A 19,324-nucleotide genomic window follows, 5' to 3' on the forward strand; every position below is an offset into this window, starting at 1 on the left:
ATAATAGTATGATTTTTGCAAGTTCCACCTCATAGGAAGTATGTGGAAGATTTATGGTGGGGACTCTTGCTTCCAAAGCCCCTTTAATAAGTCAGGAATCATTCTTACAATATTTAAAATGTGGCTGCTGTTGCATAACATAATAAACAATATGTCACACACTGAATAGGTGCAGTGAAATGTGTTGTTTTACAGGGTCAGTCATAGTAGTATGATAGGTGTTGTTTTACAGGGTCAGTCATAGTAGTATGATAGGTGTTGTTTTACAGGGTCAGTCATAGTAGTATGATAGGTGTTGTTTTACAGGGTCAGTCATAGTAGTATGATAGGTGTTGTTTTACAGGGTCAGTCATAGTAGTATGATAGGTGTTGTTTTACAGGGTCAGTCATAGTAGTATGATAGGTGTTGTTTTACAGGGTCAGTCATAGTAGTGTGATAGGTGTTGTTTTACAGGGTCAGTCATAGTAGTATGATAGGTGTTGTTTTACAGGGTCAGTCATAGTAGTATGATAGGTGTTGTTTTACAGGGTCAGTCATAGTAGTATGATAGGTGTTGTTTTACAGGGTCAGTCATAGTAGTATGATAGGTGTTGTTTTACAGGGTCAGTCATAGTAGTATGATAGGTGTTGTTTTACAGGGTCAGTCATAGTAGTACGATAGGTGTTGTTTTACAGGGTCAGTCATAGTAGTATGATAGGTGTTGTTTTACAGGGTCAGTCATAGTAGTACGATAGGTGTTGTTTTACAGGGTCAGTCATAGTAGTATGATAGGTGTTGTTATACAGGGTCAGTCATAGTAGTATGATAGGTGTTGTAGGGTCAGTCATAGTAGTATGATAGGTGTTGTTTTACAGGGTCAGTCATAGTAGTATGATAGGTGTTGTTTTACAGGGTCAGTCATAGTAGTATGATAGGTGTTGTTTTACAGGGTCAGTCATAGTAGTATGATAGGTGTTGTTTTACAGGGTCAGTCATAGTAGTATGATAGGTGTTGTTTTACAGGGTCAGTCATAGTAGTATGATAGGTGTTGTTTTACAGGGTCAGTCATAGTAGTATGATAGGTGTTGTTTACAGGGTCAGTCATAGTAGTATGATAGGTGTTGTTTTACAGGGTCAGTCATAGTAGTATGATAGGTGTTGTTTTACAGGGTCAGTCATAGTAGTATGATAGGTGTTGTTTTACAGGGTCAGTCATAGTAGTACGATAGGTGTTGTTTTACAGGGTCAGTCATAGTAGTATGATAGGTGTTGTTTTACAGGGTCAGTCATAGTAGTACGATAGGTGTTGTTTTACAGGGTCAGTCATAGTAGTATGATAGGTGTTGTTTTACAGGGTCAGTCATAGTAGTATGATAGGTGTTGTTTTACAGGGTCAGTCATAGTAGTATGATAGGTGTTGTTTTACAGGGTCAGTAGTATGATAGGTGTTGTTGTACAGGGTCAGTCATAGTAGTATGATAGGTGTTGTTTTACAGGGTCAGTCATAGTAGTATGATAGGTGTTGTTTTCCAGGGTCAGTCATAGTAGTATGATAGGTGTTGTTTTACAGGGTCAGTCATAGTAGTATGATAGGGGTTGTTGTACAGGGTCAGTCATAGTAGTATGATAGGTGTTGTTTTACAGGGTCAGTCATAGTAGTATGATAGGTGTTGTTATACAGGGTCAGTCATAGTAGTATGATAGGTGTTGTTTTACAGGGTCAGCCATAGTAGTATGATAGGTGTTGTTTACAGGGTCAGTCATAGTAGTATGATAGGTGTTGTTTTACAGGGTCAGTCATAGTAGTATGATAGGTGTTGTTATACAGGGTCAGTCATAGTAGTATGATAGGTGTTGTTTTACAGGGTCAGTCATAGTAGTATGATAGGTGTTGTTTTACAGGGTCAGTCATAGTAGTATGATAGGTGTTGTTTACAGGGTCAGTCATAGTAGTATGATAGGTGTTGTTTTACAGGGTCAGTCATAGTAGTATGATAGGTGTTGTTTTACAGGGTCAGCCACAGTAGTATGATAGGTGTTGTTATACAGGGTCAGTCATAGTAGTATGATAGGTGTTGTTTTACAGGGTCAGTCATAGTAGTATGATAGGTGTTGTTTACAGGGTCAGTCATAGTAGTATGATAGGTGTTGTTTTACAGGGTCAGTCATAGTAGTATGATAGGTGTTGTTTTACAGGGTCAGTCATAGTAGTATGATAGGTGTTGTTTTACAGGGTCAGTCATAGTAGTATGATAGGTGTTGTTTTACAGGGTCAGTCATAGTAGTATGATAGGTGTTGTTTTACAGGGTCAGTCATAGTAGTATGATAGGTGTTGTTTTACAGGGTCAGTCATAGTAGTATGATAGGTGTTGTTTTACAGGGTCAGTCATAGTAGTGTGATAGGTGTTGTTTTACAGGGTCAGTCATAGTAGTGTGATAGGTGTTGTTTTACAGGGTCAGTCATAGTAGTATGATAGGTGGTGTTTTACAGGGTCAGTCATAGTAGTATGATAGGTGTTGTTTTACAGTCATAGTAGTATGATAGGTGTTGTTTTACAGGGTCAGTCATAGTAGTATGATAGGTGTTGTTTTACAGGGTCAGTCATAGTAGTATGATAGGTGTTGTTTTACAGGGTCAGTCATAGTAGTATGATAGGTGTTGTTTTACAGGGTCAGTAGTATGATAGGTGTTGTTTTACTGGGTCAGTCATAGTAGTATGATAGGTGTTGTTTTACAGGGTCAGTCATAGTAGTATGATATGTGTTGTTTACAGGGTCAGTCATAGTAGTATGATAGGTGTTGTTTTACAGGGTCAGTCATAGTAGTATGATAGGTGATGTTTTACAGGGTCAGTCATAGTAGTATGATAGGTGGTGTTTTACAGGGTCAGTCATAGTAGTATGATAGGTGTTGTTTTACAGGGTCAGTCATAGTAGTATAATAGGTGTTGTTTTACAGGGTCAGTCATAGTAGTATGATAGGTGTTGTTTTACAGGGTCAGTCATAGTAGTATGATGGGTGTTGTTTTACAGGGTCAGTCATAGTAGTATGATAGGTGTTGTTTTACAGGGTCAGTCATAGTGGTATGATGGGTGTTGTTTTACAGGGTCAGTCATAGTAGTATGATAGGTGTTGTTTTACAGGGTCAGTCATAGTAGTATGATAGGTGTTGTTTTACAGGGTCAGTCATAGTAGTATGATAGGTGTTGTTTTACAGGGTCAGTCATAGTAGTATGATAGGTGTTGTTTTACAGGGTCAGTCATAGTAGTATGATAGGTGTTGTTTTACAGGGTCAGTCATAGTGGTATGATGGGTGTTGTTTTACAGGGTCAGTCATAGTAGTATGATGGGTGTTGTTTTACAGGGTCAGTCATAGTAGTATGATAGGTGTTGTTTTACAGGGTCAGTCATAGTAGTATGATGGGTGTTGTTTTACAGGGTCAGTCATAGTAGTATGATGGGTGTTGTTTTACAGGGTCAGTCATAGTAGTATGATAGGTGTTGTTTTACAGGGTCAGTCATAGTAGTATGATAGGTGTTGTTGTACAGGGTCAGTCATAGTAGTATGATAGGTGTTGTTGTACAGGGTCAGTCATAGTAGTATGATAGGTGTGGTTTTACAGGGTCAGTCATAGTAGTATGATAGGTGTTGTTGTACAGGGTCAGTCATAGTAGTATGATAGGTGTTGTTTTACAGGGTCAGTCATAGTAGTATGATAGGTGTTGTTTTACAGGGTCAGTCATAGTAGTATGATAGGTGTTGTTTTACAGGGTCAGTCATAGTAGTATGATAGGTGTTGTTGTACAGGGTCAGTCATAGTAGTATGATAGGTGTTGTTTTACAGGGTCAGTCATAGTAGTATGATAGGTGTTGTTTTACAGGGTCAGTCATAGTAGTATGATAGGTGTTGTTGTACAGGGTCAGTATAGTAGTATGATAGGTGTTGTTTTACAGGGTCAGTTGTAGTAGTATGATAGGTGTTGTTTTACAGGGTCAGTATAGTAGTATGATAGGTGTTGTTTTACAGGGTCAGTCATAGTAGTATGATAGGTGTTGTTTTACAGGGTCAGTTGTAGTAGTATGATAGGTGTTGTTTTACAGGGTCAGTTGTAGTAGTATGATAGGTGTTGTTTTACAGGGTCAGTATAGTAGTATGATAGGTGCTGTTTTACAGGGTCAGTCATAGTAGTATGATAGGTGTTGTTTTACAGGGTCAGTATAGTAGTATGATAGGTGTTGTTTTACAGGGTCAGTCATAGTAGTATGATAGGTGTTGTTTTACAGGGTCAGTTGTAGTAGTATGATAGGTGTTGTTTTACAGGGTCAGTCGTAGTATGATAGGTGTTGTTTACAGGGTCAGTCATAGTAGTATGATAGGTGTTGTTTTACAGGGTCAGTCATAGTAGTATGATAGGTGTTGTTTTACAGGGTCAGTCATAGTAGTATGATAGGTGTTGTTTTACAGGGTCAGTCATAGTAGTATGATAGGTGTTGTTTTACAGGGTCAGTCATAGTAGTATGATAGGTGTTGTTTTACAGGGTCAGTCATAGTAGTATGATAGGTGTTGTTTTACAGGGTCAGTCATAGTAGTATGATAGGTGTTGTTTTACAGGGTCAGTCATAGTAGTATGATAGGTGTTGTTTACAGGGTCAGTCATAGTAGTATGATAGGTGGTGTTTTACAGGGTCAGTCATAGTAGTATGATAGGTGGTGTTTTACAGGGTCAGTCATAGTAGTATGATAGGTGTTGTTTTACAGGGTCAGTCATAGTAGTATGATAGGTGTTGTTTACAGGGTCAGTCATAGTAGTATGATAGGTGTTGTTTACAGGGTCAGTCATAGTAGTATGATAGGTGTTGTTTTACAGGGTCAGTCATAGTAGTATGATAGGTGTTGTTTTACAGGGTCAGTCATAGTAGTATGATAGGTGTTGTTTTACAGGGTCAGTCATAGTAGTATGATAGGTGTTGTTTTACAGGGTCAGTCATAGTAGTATGATAGGTGGTGTTTTACAGGGTCAGTCATAGTAGTATGATAGGTGGTGTTTTACAGGGTCAGTCATAGTAGTATGATAGGTGTTGTTTTACAGGGTCAGTCATAGTAGTATGATAGGTGTTGTTTTACAGGGTCAGTCATAGTAGTATGATAGGTGTTGTTTTACAGGGTCAGTCATAGTAGTATGATAGGTGTTGTTTTACAGGGTCAGTCATAGTAGTATGATGGGTGTTGTTTTACAGGGTCAGTCATAGTAGTATGATGGGTGTTGTTTTACAGGGTCAGTCATAGTAGTATGATGGGTGTTGTTTTACAGGGTCAGTCATAGTAGTATGATAGGTGTTGTTTACAGGGTCAGTCATAGTAGTATGATGGGTGTTGTTTTACAGGGTCAGTCATAGTAGTATGATAGGTGTTGTTATACAGGGTCAGTCATAGTAGTATGATAGGTGTTGTTTTCCAGGGTCAGTCATAGTAGTATGATAGGTGTTGTTTTACAGGGTCAGTCATAGTAGTATGATAGGGGTTGTTGTACAGGGTCAGTCATAGTAGTATGATAGGTGTTGTTTTACAGGGTCAGTCATAGTAGTATGATAGGTGTTGTTATACAGGGTCAGTCATAGTAGTATGATAGGTGTTGTTTTACAGGGTCAGCCATAGTAGTATGATAGGTGTTGTTTACAGGGTCAGTCATAGTAGTATGATAGGTGTTGTTTTACAGGGTCAGTCATAGTAGTATGATAGGTGTTGTTATACAGGGTCAGTCATAGTAGTATGATAGGTGTTGTTTTACAGGGTCAGTCATAGTAGTATGATAGGTGTTGTTTTACAGGGTCAGTCATAGTAGTATGATAGGTGTTGTTTACAGGGTCAGTCATAGTAGTATGATAGGTGTTGTTTTACAGGGTCAGTCATAGTAGTATGATAGGTGTTGTTTTACAGGGTCAGCCACAGTAGTATGATAGGTGTTGTTATACAGGGTCAGTCATAGTAGTATGATAGGTGTTGTTTACAGGGTCAGTCATAGTAGTATGATAGGTGTTGTTTTACAGGGTCAGTCATAGTAGTATGATAGGTGTTGTTATACAGGGTCAGTCATAGTAGTATGATAGGTGTTGTTTTCCAGGGTCAGTCATAGTAGTATGATAGGTGTTGTTTTACAGGGTCAGTCATAGTAGTATGATAGGGGTTGTTGTACAGGGTCAGTCATAGTAGTATGATAGGTGTTGTTTACAGGGTCAGTCATAGTAGTATGATAGGTGTTGTTATACAGGGTCAGTCATAGTAGTATGATAGGTGTTGTTTTACAGGGTCAGCCATAGTAGTATGATAGGTGTTGTTTACAGGGTCAGTCATAGTAGTATGATAGGTGTTGTTATACAGGGTCAGTCATAGTAGTATGATAGGTGTTGTTTTACAGGGTCAGTCATAGTAGTATGATAGGTGTTGTTTTACAGGGTCAGTCATAGTAGTATGATAGGTGTTGTTTACAGGGTCAGTCATAGTAGTATGATAGGTGTTGTTTTACAGGGTCAGTCATAGTAGTATGATAGGTGTTGTTTTACAGGGTCAGCCACAGTAGTATGATAGGTGTTGTTATACAGGGTCAGTCATAGTAGTATGATAGGTGTTGTTTTACAGGGTCAGTCATAGTAGTATGATAGGTGTTGTTTACAGGGTCAGTCATAGTAGTATGATAGGTGTTGTTTTACAGGGTCAGTCATAGTAGTATGATAGGTGTTGTTATACAGGGTCAGTCATAGTAGTATGATAGGTGTTGTTTTACAGGGTCAGTCATAGTAGTATGATAGGTGTTGTTTTACAGGGTCAGTCATAGTAGTATGATAGGTGTTGTTTTACAGGGTCAGTCATAGTAGTATGATAGGTGTTGTTTTACAGGGTCAGTCATAGTAGTATGATAGGTGTTGTTTTACAGGGTCAGTCATAGTAGTGTGATAGGTGTTGTTTTACAGGGTCAGTCATAGTAGTGTGATAGGTGTTGTTGTACAGGGTCAGTCATAGTAGTATGATAGGTGTTGTTTTACAGGGTCAGTCATAGTAGTATGATAGGTGTTGTTTTACAGGGTCAGTCATAGTAGTATGATAGGTGTTGTTTTACAGGGTCAGTCATAGTAGTATGATAGGTGTTGTTTTACAGGGTCAGTCATAGTAGTATGATAGGTGTTGTTTTACAGGGTCAGTCATAGTAGTATGATAGGTGTTGTTTTACAGGGTCAGTAGTATGATAGGTGTTGTTTTACAGGGTCAGTCATAGTAGTATGATAGGTGTTGTTTTACAGGGTCAGTCATAGTAGTATGATAGGTGTTGTTTTACAGGGTCAGTCATAGTAGTATGATAGGTGTTGTTTTACAGGGTCAGTCATAGTAGTATGATAGGTGATGTTTTACAGGGTCAGTCATAGTAGTATGATAGGTGGTGTTTTACAGGGTCAGTCATAGTAGTATGATAGGTGTTGTTTTACAGGGTCAGTCATAGTAGTATGATAGGTGTTGTTTTACAGGGTCAGTCATAGTAGTATGATAGGTGTTGTTTTACAGGGTCAGTCATAGTAGTATGATAGGTGTTGTTTTACAGGGTCAGTCATAGTAGTATGATAGGTGTTGTTTTACAGGGTCAGTCATAGTAGTATGATGGGTGTTGTTTTACAGGGTCAGTCATAGTAGTATGATAGGTGTTGTTTTACAGGGTCAGTCATAGTAGTATGATAGGTGTTGTTTTACAGGGTCAGTCATAGTAGTATGATAGGTGTTGTTTTACAGGGTCAGTCATAGTAGTATGATAGGTGTTGTTTTACAGGGTCAGTCATAGTAGTATGATAGGTGTTGTTTTACAGGGTCAGTCATAGTAGTATGATGGGTGTTGTTTTACAGGGTCAGTCATAGTAGTATGATGGGTGTTGTTTTACAGGGTCAGTCATAGTAGTATGATAGGTGTTGTTTTACAGGGTCAGTCATAGTAGTATGATGGGTGTTGTTTTACAGGGTCAGTCATAGTAGTATGATAGGTGTTGTTTTACAGGGTCAGTCATAGTAGTATGATAGGTGTTGTTTTACAGGGTCAGTCATAGTAGTATGATAGGTGTTGTTGTACAGGGTCAGTCATAGTAGTATGATAGGTGTTGTTGTACAGGGTCAGTCATAGTAGTATGATAGGTGTGGTTTTACAGGGTCAGTCATAGTAGTATGATAGGTGTTGTTGTACAGGGTCAGTCATAGTAGTATGATAGGTGTTGTTTTACAGGGTCAGTCATAGTAGTATGATAGGTGTTGTTTTACAGGGTCAGTCATAGTAGTATGATAGGTGTTGTTTTACAGGGTCAGTCATAGTAGTATGATAGGTGTTGTTTTACAGGGTCAGTCATAGTAGTATGATAGGTGTTGTTGTACAGGGTCAGTATAGTAGTATGATAGGTGTTGTTTTACAGGGTCAGTCATAGTAGTATGATAGGTGTTGTTTTACAGGGTCAGTTGTAGTAGTATGATAGGTGTTGTTTTACAGGGTCAGTATAGTAGTATGATAGGTGTTGTTTTACAGGGTCAGTCATAGTAGTATGATAGGTGTTGTTTTACAGGGTCAGTTGTAGTAGTATGATAGGTGTTGTTTTACAGGGTCAGTTGTAGTAGTATGATAGGTGTTGTTTTACAGGGTCAGTATAGTAGTATGATAGGTGCTGTTTTACAGGGTCAGTCATAGTAGTATGATAGGTGTTGTTTTACAGGGTCAGTATAGTAGTATGATAGGTGTTGTTTTACAGGGTCAGTCATAGTAGTATGATAGGTGTTGTTTTACAGGGTCAGTTGTAGTAGTATGATAGGTGTTGTTTTACAGGGTCAGTCATAGTAGTATGATAGGTGTTGTTTACAGGGTCAGTCATAGTAGTATGATAGGTGTTGTTTTACAGGGTCAGTCATAGTAGTATGATAGGTGTTGTTTTACAGGGTCAGTCATAGTAGTATGATAGGTGTTGTTTTACAGGGTCAGTCATAGTAGTATGATAGGTGTTGTTTTACAGGGTCAGTCATAGTAGTATGATAGGTGTTGTTTTACAGGGTCAGTCATAGTAGTATGATAGGTGTTGTTTTACAGGGTCAGTCATAGTAGTATGATAGGTGTTGTTTTACAGGGTCAGTCATAGTAGTATGATAGGTGTTGTTTTACAGGGTCAGTCATAGTAGTGTGATAGGTGTTGTTTTACAGGGTCAGTCATAGTAGTGTGATAGGTGTTGTTGTACAGGGTCAGTCATAGTAGTATGATAGGTGGTGTTTTACAGGGTCAGTCATAGTAGTATGATAGGTGTTGTTTTACAGGGTCAGTCATAGTAGTATGATAGGTGTTGTTTTACAGGGTCAGTCATAGTAGTATGATAGGTGTTGTTTTACAGGGTCAGTCATAGTAGTATGATAGGTGTTGTTTTACAGGGTCAGTCATAGTAGTATGATAGGTGTTGTTTTACAGGGTCAGTAGTATGATAGGTGTTGTTTTACAGGGTCAGTCATAGTAGTATGATAGGTGTTGTTTTACAGGGTCAGTCATAGTAGTATGATAGGTGTTGTTTTACAGGGTCAGTCATAGTAGTATGATAGGTGTTGTTTTACAGGGTCAGTCATAGTAGTATGATAGGTGATGTTTTACAGGGTCAGTCATAGTAGTATGATAGGTGGTGTTTTACAGGGTCAGTCATAGTAGTATGATAGGTGTTGTTTTACAGGGTCAGTCATAGTAGTATAATAGGTGTTGTTTTACAGGGTCAGTCATAGTAGTATGATAGGTGTTGTTTTACAGGGTCAGTCATAGTAGTATGATAGGTGTTGTTTTACAGGGTCAGTCATAGTAGTATGACAGGTGTTGTTTTACAGGGTCAGTCATAGTGGTATGATGGGTGTTGTTTTACAGGGTCAGTCATAGTAGTATGATAGGTGTTGTTTTACAGGGTCAGTCATAGTAGTATGATAGGTGTTGTTTTACAGGGTCAGTCATAGTAGTATGATAGGTGTTGTTTTACAGGGTCAGTCATAGTAGTATGATAGGTGTTGTTTTACAGGGTCAGTCATAGTAGTATGATGGGTGTTGTTTTACAGGGTCAGTCATAGTAGTATGATGGGTGTTGTTTTACAGGGTCAGTCATAGTAGTATGATGGGTGTTGTTTTACAGGGTCAGTCATAGTAGTATGATAGGTGTTGTTTTACAGGGTCAGTCATAGTAGTATGATGGGTGTTGTTTTACAGGGTCAGTCATAGTAGTATGATAGGTGTTGTTTTACAGGGTCAGACATAGTAGTATGATAGGTGTTGTTTTACAGGGTCAGTCATAGTAGTATGATAGGTGTTGTTTTACAGGGTCAGTCATAGTAGTATGATAGGTGTTGTTGTACAGGGTCAGTCATAGTAGTATGATAGGTGTTGTTTTACAGGGTCAGTCATAGTAGTATGATAGGTGTTGTTGTACAGGGTCAGTCATAGTAGTATGATAGGTGTTGTTTTACAGGGTCAGTCATAGTAGTATGATAGGTGTTGTTTTACAGGGTCAGTCATAGTAGTATGATAGGTGTTGTTTTACAGGGTCAGTCATAGTAGTATGATAGGTGTTGTTTTACAGGGTCAGTCATAGTAGTATGATAGGTGTTGTTGTACAGGGTCAGTATAGTAGTATGATAGGTGTTGTTTTACAGGGTCAGTCATAGTAGTATGATAGGTGTTGTTTTACAGGGTCAGTTGTAGTAGTATGATAGGTGTTGTTTTACAGGGTCAGTATAGTAGTATGATAGGTGTTGTTTTACAGGGTCAGTCATAGTAGTATGATAGGTGTTGTTTTACAGGGTCAGTTGTAGTAGTATGATAGGTGTTGTTTTACAGGGTCAGTTGTAGTAGTATGATAGGTGTTGTTTTACAGGGTCAGTCATAGTAGTATGATAGGTGGTGTTTTACAGGGTCAGTCATAGTAGTATGATAGGTGTTGTTTTACAGGGTCAGTCATAGTAGTATAATAGGTGTTGTTTTACAGGGTCAGTCATAGTAGTATGATAGGTGTTGTTTTACAGGGTCAGTCATAGTAGTATGATGGGTGTTGTTTTACAGGGTCAGTCATAGTAGTATGATAGGTGTTGTTTTACAGGGTCAGTCATAGTAGTATGATGGGTGTTGTTTTACAGGGTCAGTCATAGTAGTATGATAGGTGTTGTTTTACAGGGTCAGTCATAGTAGTATGATAGGTGTTGTTTTACAGGGTCAGTCATAGTAGTATGATAGGTGTTGTTTTACAGGGTCAGTCATAGTAGTATGATAGGTGTTGTTTTACAGGGTCAGTCATAGTAGTATGATGGGTGTTGTTTTACAGGGTCAGTCATAGTAGTATGATGGGTGTTGTTTTACAGGGTCAGTCATAGTAGTATGATGGGTGTTGTTTTACAGGGTCAGTCATAGTAGTATGATAGGTGTTGTTTTACAGGGTCAGTCATAGTAGTATGATGGGTGTTGTTTTACAGGGTCAGTCATAGTAGTATGATAGGTGTTGTTTTACAGGGTCAGTCATAGTAGTATGATAGGTGTTGTTTTACAGGGTCAGTCATAGTAGTATGATAGGTGTTGTTGTACAGGGTCAGTCATAGTAGTATGATAGGTGTTGTTGTACAGGGTCAGTCATAGTAGTATGATAGGTGTGGTTTTACAGGGTCAGTCATAGTAGTATGATAGGTGTTGTTGTACAGGGTCAGTCATAGTAGTATGATAGGTGTTGTTTTACAGGGTCAGTCATAGTAGTATGATAGGTGTTGTTTTACAGGGTCAGTCATAGTAGTATGATAGGTGTTGTTTTACAGGGTCAGTCATAGTAGTATGATAGGTGTTGTTTTACAGGGTCAGTCATAGTAGTATGATAGGTGTTGTTGTACAGGGTCAGTATAGTAGTATGATAGGTGTTGTTTTACAGGGTCAGTCATAGTAGTATGATAGGTGTTGTTTTACAGGGTCAGTTGTAGTAGTATGATAGGTGTTGTTTTACAGGGTCAGTATAGTAGTATGATAGGTGTTGTTTTACAGGGTCAGTCATAGTAGTATGATAGGTGTTGTTTTACAGGGTCAGTTGTAGTAGTATGATAGGTGTTGTTTTACAGGGTCAGTTGTAGTAGTATGATAGGTGTTGTTTTACAGGGTCAGTATAGTAGTATGATAGGTGCTGTTTTACAGGGTCAGTCATAGTAGTATGATAGGTGTTGTTTTACAGGGTCAGTATAGTAGTATGATAGGTGTTGTTTTACAGGGTCAGTCATAGTAGTATGATAGGTGTTGTTTTACAGGGTCAGTTGTAGTAGTATGATAGGTGTTGTTTTACAGGGTCAGTCATAGTAGTATGATAGGTGTTGTTTACAGGGTCAGTCATAGTAGTATGATAGGTGTTGTTTTACAGGGTCAGTCATAGTAGTATGATAGGTGTTGTTTTACAGGGTCAGTCATAGTAGTATGATAGGTGTTGTTTTACAGGGTCAGTCATAGTAGTATGATAGGTGTTGTTTTACAGGGTCAGTCATAGTAGTATGATAGGTGTTGTTTTACAGGGTCAGTCATAGTAGTATGATAGGTGTTGTTTTACAGGGTCAGTCATAGTAGTATGATAGGTGTTGTTTTACAGGGTCAGTCATAGTAGTATGATAGGTGTTGTTTTACAGGGTCAGTCATAGTAGTATGATAGGTGTTGTTTTACAGGGTCAGTCATAGTAGTATGATAGGTGGTGTTTTACAGGGTCAGTCATAGTAGTATGATAGGTGTTGTTTTACAGGGTCAGTCATAGTAGTATGATAGGTGTTGTTTACAGGGTCAGTCATAGTAGTATGATAGGTGTTGTTTACAGGGTCAGTCATAGTAGTATGATAGGTGTTGTTCTACAGGGTCAGTCATAGTAGTATGATAGGTGTTGTTTACAGGGTCAGCCACAGTAGTATGATAGGTGTTGTTTTACAGGGTCAGTCATAGTAGTATGATAGGTGTTGTTTTACAGGGTCAGTCATAGTAGTATGATAGGTGATGTTTTACAGGGTCAGTCATAGTAGTATGATAGGTGGTGTTTTACAGGGTCAGTCATAGTAGTATGATAGGTGTTGTTTTACAGGGTCAGTCATAGTAGTATGATAGGTGTTGTTTTACAGGGTCAGTCATAGTAGTATGATAGGTGTTGTTTTACAGGGTCAGTCATAGTAGTATGATAGGTGTTGTTTTACAGGGTCAGTCATAGTAGTATGATGGGTGTTGTTTTACAGGGTCAGTCATAGTAGTATGATGGGTGTTGTTTTACAGGGTCAGTCATAGTAGTATGATGGGTGTTGTTTTACAGGGTCAGTCATAGTAGTATGATAGGTGTTGTTTTACAGGGTCAGTCATAGTAGTATGATGGGTGTTGTTTTACAGGGTCAGTCATAGTAGTATGATAGGTGTTGTTTTACAGGGTCAGTCATAGTAGTATGATAGGTGTTGTTTTACAGGGTCAGTCATAGTAGTATGATAGGTGTTGTTGTACAGGGTCAGTCATAGTAGTATGATAGGTGTTGTTGTACAGGGTCAGTCATAGTAGTATGATAGGTGTGGTTTTACAGGGTCAGTCATAGTAGTATGATAGGTGTTGTTGTACAGGGTCAGTCATAGTAGTATGATAGGTGTTGTTTTACAGGGTCAGTCATAGTAGTATGATAGGTGTTGTTTTACAGGGTCAGTCATAGTAGTATGATAGGTGTTGTTTTACAGGGTCAGTCATAGTAGTATGATAGGTGTTGTTGTACAGGGTCAGTCATAGTAGTATGATAGGTGTTGTTTTACAGGGTCAGTCATAGTAGTATGATAGGTGTTGTTTTACAGGGTCAGTCATAGTAGTATGATAGGTGTTGTTGTACAGGGTCAGTATAGTAGTATGATAGGTGTTGTTTTACAGGGTCAGTCATAGTAGTATGATAGGTGTTGTTTTACAGGGTCAGTTGTAGTAGTATGATAGGTGTTGTTTTACAGGGTCAGTATAGTAGTATGATAGGTGTTGTTTTACAGGGTCAGTCATAGTAGTATGATAGGTGTTGTTTTACAGGGTCAGTTGTAGTAGTATGATAGGTGTTGTTTTACAGGGTCAGTTGTAGTAGTATGATAGGTGTTGTTTTACAGGGTCAGTATAGTAGTATGATAGGTGCTGTTTTACAGGGTCAGTCATAGTAGTATGATAGGTGTTGTTTTACAGGGTCAGTATAGTAGTATGATAGGTGTTGTTTTACAGGGTCAGTCATAGTAGTATGATAGGTGTTGTTTTACAGGGTCAGTTGTAGTAGTATGATAGGTGTTGTTTTACAGGGTCAGTCATAGTAGTATGATAGGTGTTGTTTACAGGGTCAGTCATAGTAGTATGATAGGTGTTGTTTTACAGGGTCAGTCATAGTAGTATGATAGGTGTTGTTTTACAGGGTCAGTCATAGTAGTATGATAGGTGTTGTTGTACAGGGTCAGTCATAGTAGTATGATAGGTGTTGTTTTACAGGGTCAGTCATAGTAGTATGATAGGTGTTGTTTTACAGGGTCAGTCATAGTAGTATGATAGGTGTTGTTTTACAGGGTCAGTCATAGTAGTATGATAGGTGTTGTTTTACAGGGTCAGTCATAGTAGTATGATAGGTGTTGTTGTACAGGGTCAGTCATAGTAGTATGATAGGTGTTGTTTTACAGGGTCAGTCATAGTAGTATGATAGGTGTTGTTGTACAGGGTCAGTATAGTAGTATGATAGGTGTTGTTTTACAGGGTCAGTCATAGTAGTATGATAGGTGTTGTTTTACAGGGTCAGTCATAGTAGTATGATAGGTGTTGTTTTACAGGGTCAGTTGTAGTAGTATGATAGGTGTTGTTTTACAGGGTCAGTATAGTAGTATGATAGGTGTTGTTTTACAGGGTCAGTCATAGTAGTATGATAGGTGTTGTTTTACAGGGTCAGTTGTAGTAGTATGATAGGTGTTGTTTTACAGGGTCAGTTGTAGTAGTATGATAGGTGTTGTTTTACAGGGTCAGTATAGTAGTATGATAGGTGCTGTTTTACAGGGTCAGTCATAGTAGTATGATAGGTGTTGTTTTACAGGGTCAGTATAGTAGTATGATAGGTGTTGTTTTACAGGGTCAGTCATAGTAGTATGATGGGTGTTGTTTTACAGGGTCAGTCATAGTAGTATGATGGGTGTTGTTTTACAGGGTCAGTCATAGTAGTATGATAGGTGTTGTTTTACAGGGTCAGTCATAGTAGTATGATGGGTGTTGTTTTACAGGGTCAGTCATAGTAGTATGATAGGTGTTGTTTTACAGGGTCAGTCATAGTAGTATGATAGGTGTTGTTTTACAGGGTCAGTCATAGTAGTATGATAGGTGTTGTTGTACAGGGTCAGTCATAGTAGTATGATAGGTGTTGTTGTACAGGGTCAGTCATAGTAGTATGATAGGTGTTGTTTTACAGGGTCAGTCATAGTAGTATGATAGGTGTTGTTGTACAGGGTCAGTCATAGTAGTATGATAGGTGTTGTTTTACAGGGTCAGTCATAGTAGTATGATAGGTGTTGTTTTACAGGGTCAGTCATAGTAGTATGATAGGTGTTGTTTTACAGGGTCAGTCATAGTAGTATGATAGGTGTTGTTGTACAGGGTCAGTCATAGTAGTATGATAGGTGTTGTTTTACAGGGTCAGTCATAGTAGTATGATAGGTGTTGTTGTACAGGGTCAGTCATAGTAGTATGATAGGTGTTGTTGTACAGGGTCAGTCATAGTAGTATGATAGGTGTTGTTTTACAGGGTCAGTCATAGTAGTATGATAGGTGTTGTTGTACAGGGTCAGTCATAGTAGTATGATAGGTGTTGTTTTACAGGGTCAGTCATAGTAGTATGATAGGTGTTGTTTTACAGGGTCAGTCATAGTAGTATGATAGGTGTTGTTTTACAGGGTCAGTCATAGTAGTATGATAGGTGTTGTTGTACAGGGTCAGTCATAGTAGTATGATAGGTGTTGTTTTACAGGGTCAGTCATAGTAGTATGATAGGTGTTGTTTTACAGGGTCAGTCATAGTAGTATGATAGGTGTTGTTGTACAGGGTCAGTATAGTAGTATGATAGGTGTTGTTTTACAGGGTCAGTCATAGTAGTATGATAGGTGTTGTTTTACAGGGTCAGTTGTAGTAGTATGATAGGTGTTGTTTTACAGGGTCAGTATAGTAGTATGATAGGTGTTGTTTTACAGGGTCAGTCATAGTAGTATGATAGGTGTTGTTTTACAGGGTCAGTTGTAGTAGTATGATAGGTGTTGTTTTACAGGGTCAGTTGTAGTAGTATGATAGGTGTTGTTTTACAGGGTCAGTATAGTAGTATGATAGGTGCTGTTTTACAGGGTCAGTCATAGTAGTATGATAGGTGTTGTTTTACAGGGTCAGTATAGTAGTATGATAGGTGTTGTTTTACAGGGTCAGTCATAGTAGTATGATAGGTGTTGTTTTACAGGGTCAGTTGTAGTAGTATGATAGGTGTTGTTTTACAGGGTCAGTCATAGTAGTATGATAGGTGTTGTTTACAGGGTCAGTCATAGTAGTATGATAGGTGTTGTTTTACAGGGTCAGTCATAGTAGTATGATAGGTGTTGTTTTACAGGGTCAGTCATAGTAGTATGATAGGTGTTGTTGTACAGGGTCAGTCATAGTAGTATGATAGGTGTTGTTTTACAGGGTCAGTCATAGTAGTATGATAGGTGTTGTTTTACAGGGTCAGTCATAGTAGTATGATAGGTGTTGTTTTACAGGGTCAGTCATAGTAGTATGATAGGTGTTGTTTTACAGGGTCAGTCATAGTAGTATGATAGGTGTTGTTGTACAGGGTCAGTCATAGTAGTATGATAGGTGTTGTTTACAGGGTCAGTCATAGTAGTATGATAGGTGTTGTTGTACAGGGTCAGTATAGTAGTATGATAGGTGTTGTTTTACAGGGTCAGTCATAGTAGTATGATAGGTGTTGTTTTACAGGGTCAGTCATAGTAGTATGATAGGTGTTGTTTTACAGGGTCAGTTGTAGTAGTATGATAGGTGTTGTTTTACAGGGTCAGTCATAGTAGTATGATAGGTGTTGTTTTACAGGGTCAGTCATAGTAGTATGATAGGTGTTGTTTTACAGGGTCAGTCATAGTAGTATGATAGGTGTTGTTGTACAGGGTCAGTCATAGTAGTATGATAGGTGTTGTTTTACAGGGTCAGTCATAGTAGTATGATAGGTGTTGTTTTACAGGGTCAGTCATAGTAGTATGATAGGTGTTGTTGTACAGGGTCAGTATAGTAGTATGATAGGTGTTGTTTTACAGGGTCAGTCATAGTAGTATGATAGGTGTTGTTTTACAGGGTCAGTTGTAGTAGTATGATAGGTGTTGTTTTACAGGGTCAGTATAGTAGTATGATAGGTGTTGTTTTACAGGGTCAGTCATAGTAGTATGATAGGTGTTGTTTTACAGGGTCAGTTGTAGTAGTATGATAGGTGTTGTTTTACAGGGTCAGTTGTAGTAGTATGATAGGTGTTGTTTTACAGGGTCAGTATAGTAGTATGATAGGTGCTGTTTTACAGGGTCAGTCATAGTAGTATGATAGGTGTTGTTTTACAGGGTCAGTATAGTAGTATGATAGGTGTTGTTTTACAGGGTCAGTCATAGTAGTATGATAGGTGTTGTTTTACAGGGTCAGTTGTAGTAGTATGATAGGTGTTGTTTTACAGGGTCAGTCATAGTAGTATGATAGGTGTTGTTTACAGGGTCAGTCATAGTAGTATGATAGGTGTTGTTTTACAGGGTCAGTCATAGTAGTATGATAGGTGTTGTTTTACAGGGTCAGTCATAGTAGTATGATAGGTGTTGTTGTACAGGGTCAGTCATAGTAGTATGATAGGTGTTGTTTTACAGGGTCAGTCATAGTAGTATGATAGGTGTTGTTTTACAGGGTCAGTCATAGTAGTATGATAGGTGTTGTTTTACAGGGTCAGTCATAGTAGTATGATAGGTGTTGTTTTACAGGGTCAGTCATAGTAGTATGATAGGTGTTGTTGTACAGGGTCAGTCATAGTAGTATGATAGGTGTTGTTTTACAGGGTCAGTCATAGTAGTATGATAGGTGTTGTTGTACAGGGTCAGTATAGTAGTATGATAGGTGTTGTTTTACAGGGTCAGTCATAGTAGTATGATAGGTGTTGTTTTACAGGGTCAGTCATAGTAGTATGATAGGTGTTGTTTTACAGGGTCAGTTGTAGTAGTATGATAGGTGTTGTTTTACAGGGTCAGTATAGTAGTATGATAGGTGTTGTTTTACAGGGTCAGTCATAGTAGTATGATAGGTGTTGTTTTACAGGGTCAGTTGTAGTAGTATGATAGGTGTTGTTTTACAGGGTCAGTTGTAGTAGTATGATAGGTGTTGTTTACAGGGTCAGTATAGTAGTATGATAGGTGCTGTTTTACAGGGTCAGTCATAGTAGTATGATAGGTGTTGTTTTACAGGGTCAGTATACTAGTATGATAGGTGTTGTTTTACAGGGTCAGTCATAGTAGTATGATAGGTGTTGTTTACAGGGTCAGTTGTAGTAGTATGATAGGTGTTGTTTTACAGGGTCAGTCATAGTAGTATGATAGGTGTTGTTTACAGGGTCAGTCATAGTAGTATGATAGGTGTTGTTTTACAGGGTCAGTCATAGTAGTATGATAGGTGTTGTTTTACAGGGTCAGTCATAGTAGTATGATAGGTGTTGTTTTACAGGGTCAGTCATAGTAGTATGATAGGTGTTGTTTTACAGGGTCAGTCATAGTAGTATGATAGGTGTTGTTTTACAGGGTCAGTCATAGTAGTATGATAGGTGTTGTTTTACAGGGTCAGTCATAGTAGTATGATAGGTGTTGTTTTACAGGGTCAGTCATAGTAGTATGATAGGTGTTGTTTTACAGGGTCAGTCATAGTAGTATGATAGGTGTTGTTTTACAGGGTCAGTCATAGTAGTATGATAGGTGATGTTTTACAGGGTCAGTCATAGTAGTATGATAGGTGTTGTTTTACAGGGTCAGTCATAGTAGTATGATAGGTGTTGTTTTACAGGGTCAGTCATAGTAGTATGATAGGTGTTGTTTTACAGGGTCAGTCATAGTAGTGTGATAGGTGTTGTTTTACAGTGTCCGTCATAGTAGTATGATAGGTGTTGTTTACAGGGTCAGTCATAGTAGTATGATAGGTGTTGTTTTACAGGGTCAGTCATAGTAGTATGATAGGTGTTGTTTTACAGGGTCAGTCATAGTAGTATGGTAGGTGTTG

At 38.5% G+C, this 19,324-nt stretch overlaps 1 long non-coding RNA gene across 1 annotated transcript; it reads left to right on the top strand.

The window, feature by feature from the left end:
* Positions 1 to 544: 544 nt before the first annotated feature.
* Positions 545 to 10,073, top strand: LOC127926153 (uncharacterized). Its single transcript, XR_008123493.1, has 6 exons — positions 545 to 736; positions 1,138 to 1,943; positions 4,586 to 4,841; positions 6,611 to 6,979; positions 9,115 to 9,225; positions 9,411 to 10,073. It is a non-coding gene; the product is annotated as an uncharacterized LOC127926153 (long non-coding RNA).
* The last annotated feature ends 9,251 nt before the right edge of the window (positions 10,074 to 19,324 follow it).

The sequence above is a fragment of the Oncorhynchus keta genome, unplaced genomic scaffold (assembly GCF_023373465.1).
Source record: "Oncorhynchus keta strain PuntledgeMale-10-30-2019 unplaced genomic scaffold, Oket_V2 Un_contig_7002_pilon_pilon, whole genome shotgun sequence".
In the NCBI taxonomy this organism is placed as follows: Eukaryota; Metazoa; Chordata; class Actinopteri; order Salmoniformes; family Salmonidae; genus Oncorhynchus; species Oncorhynchus keta.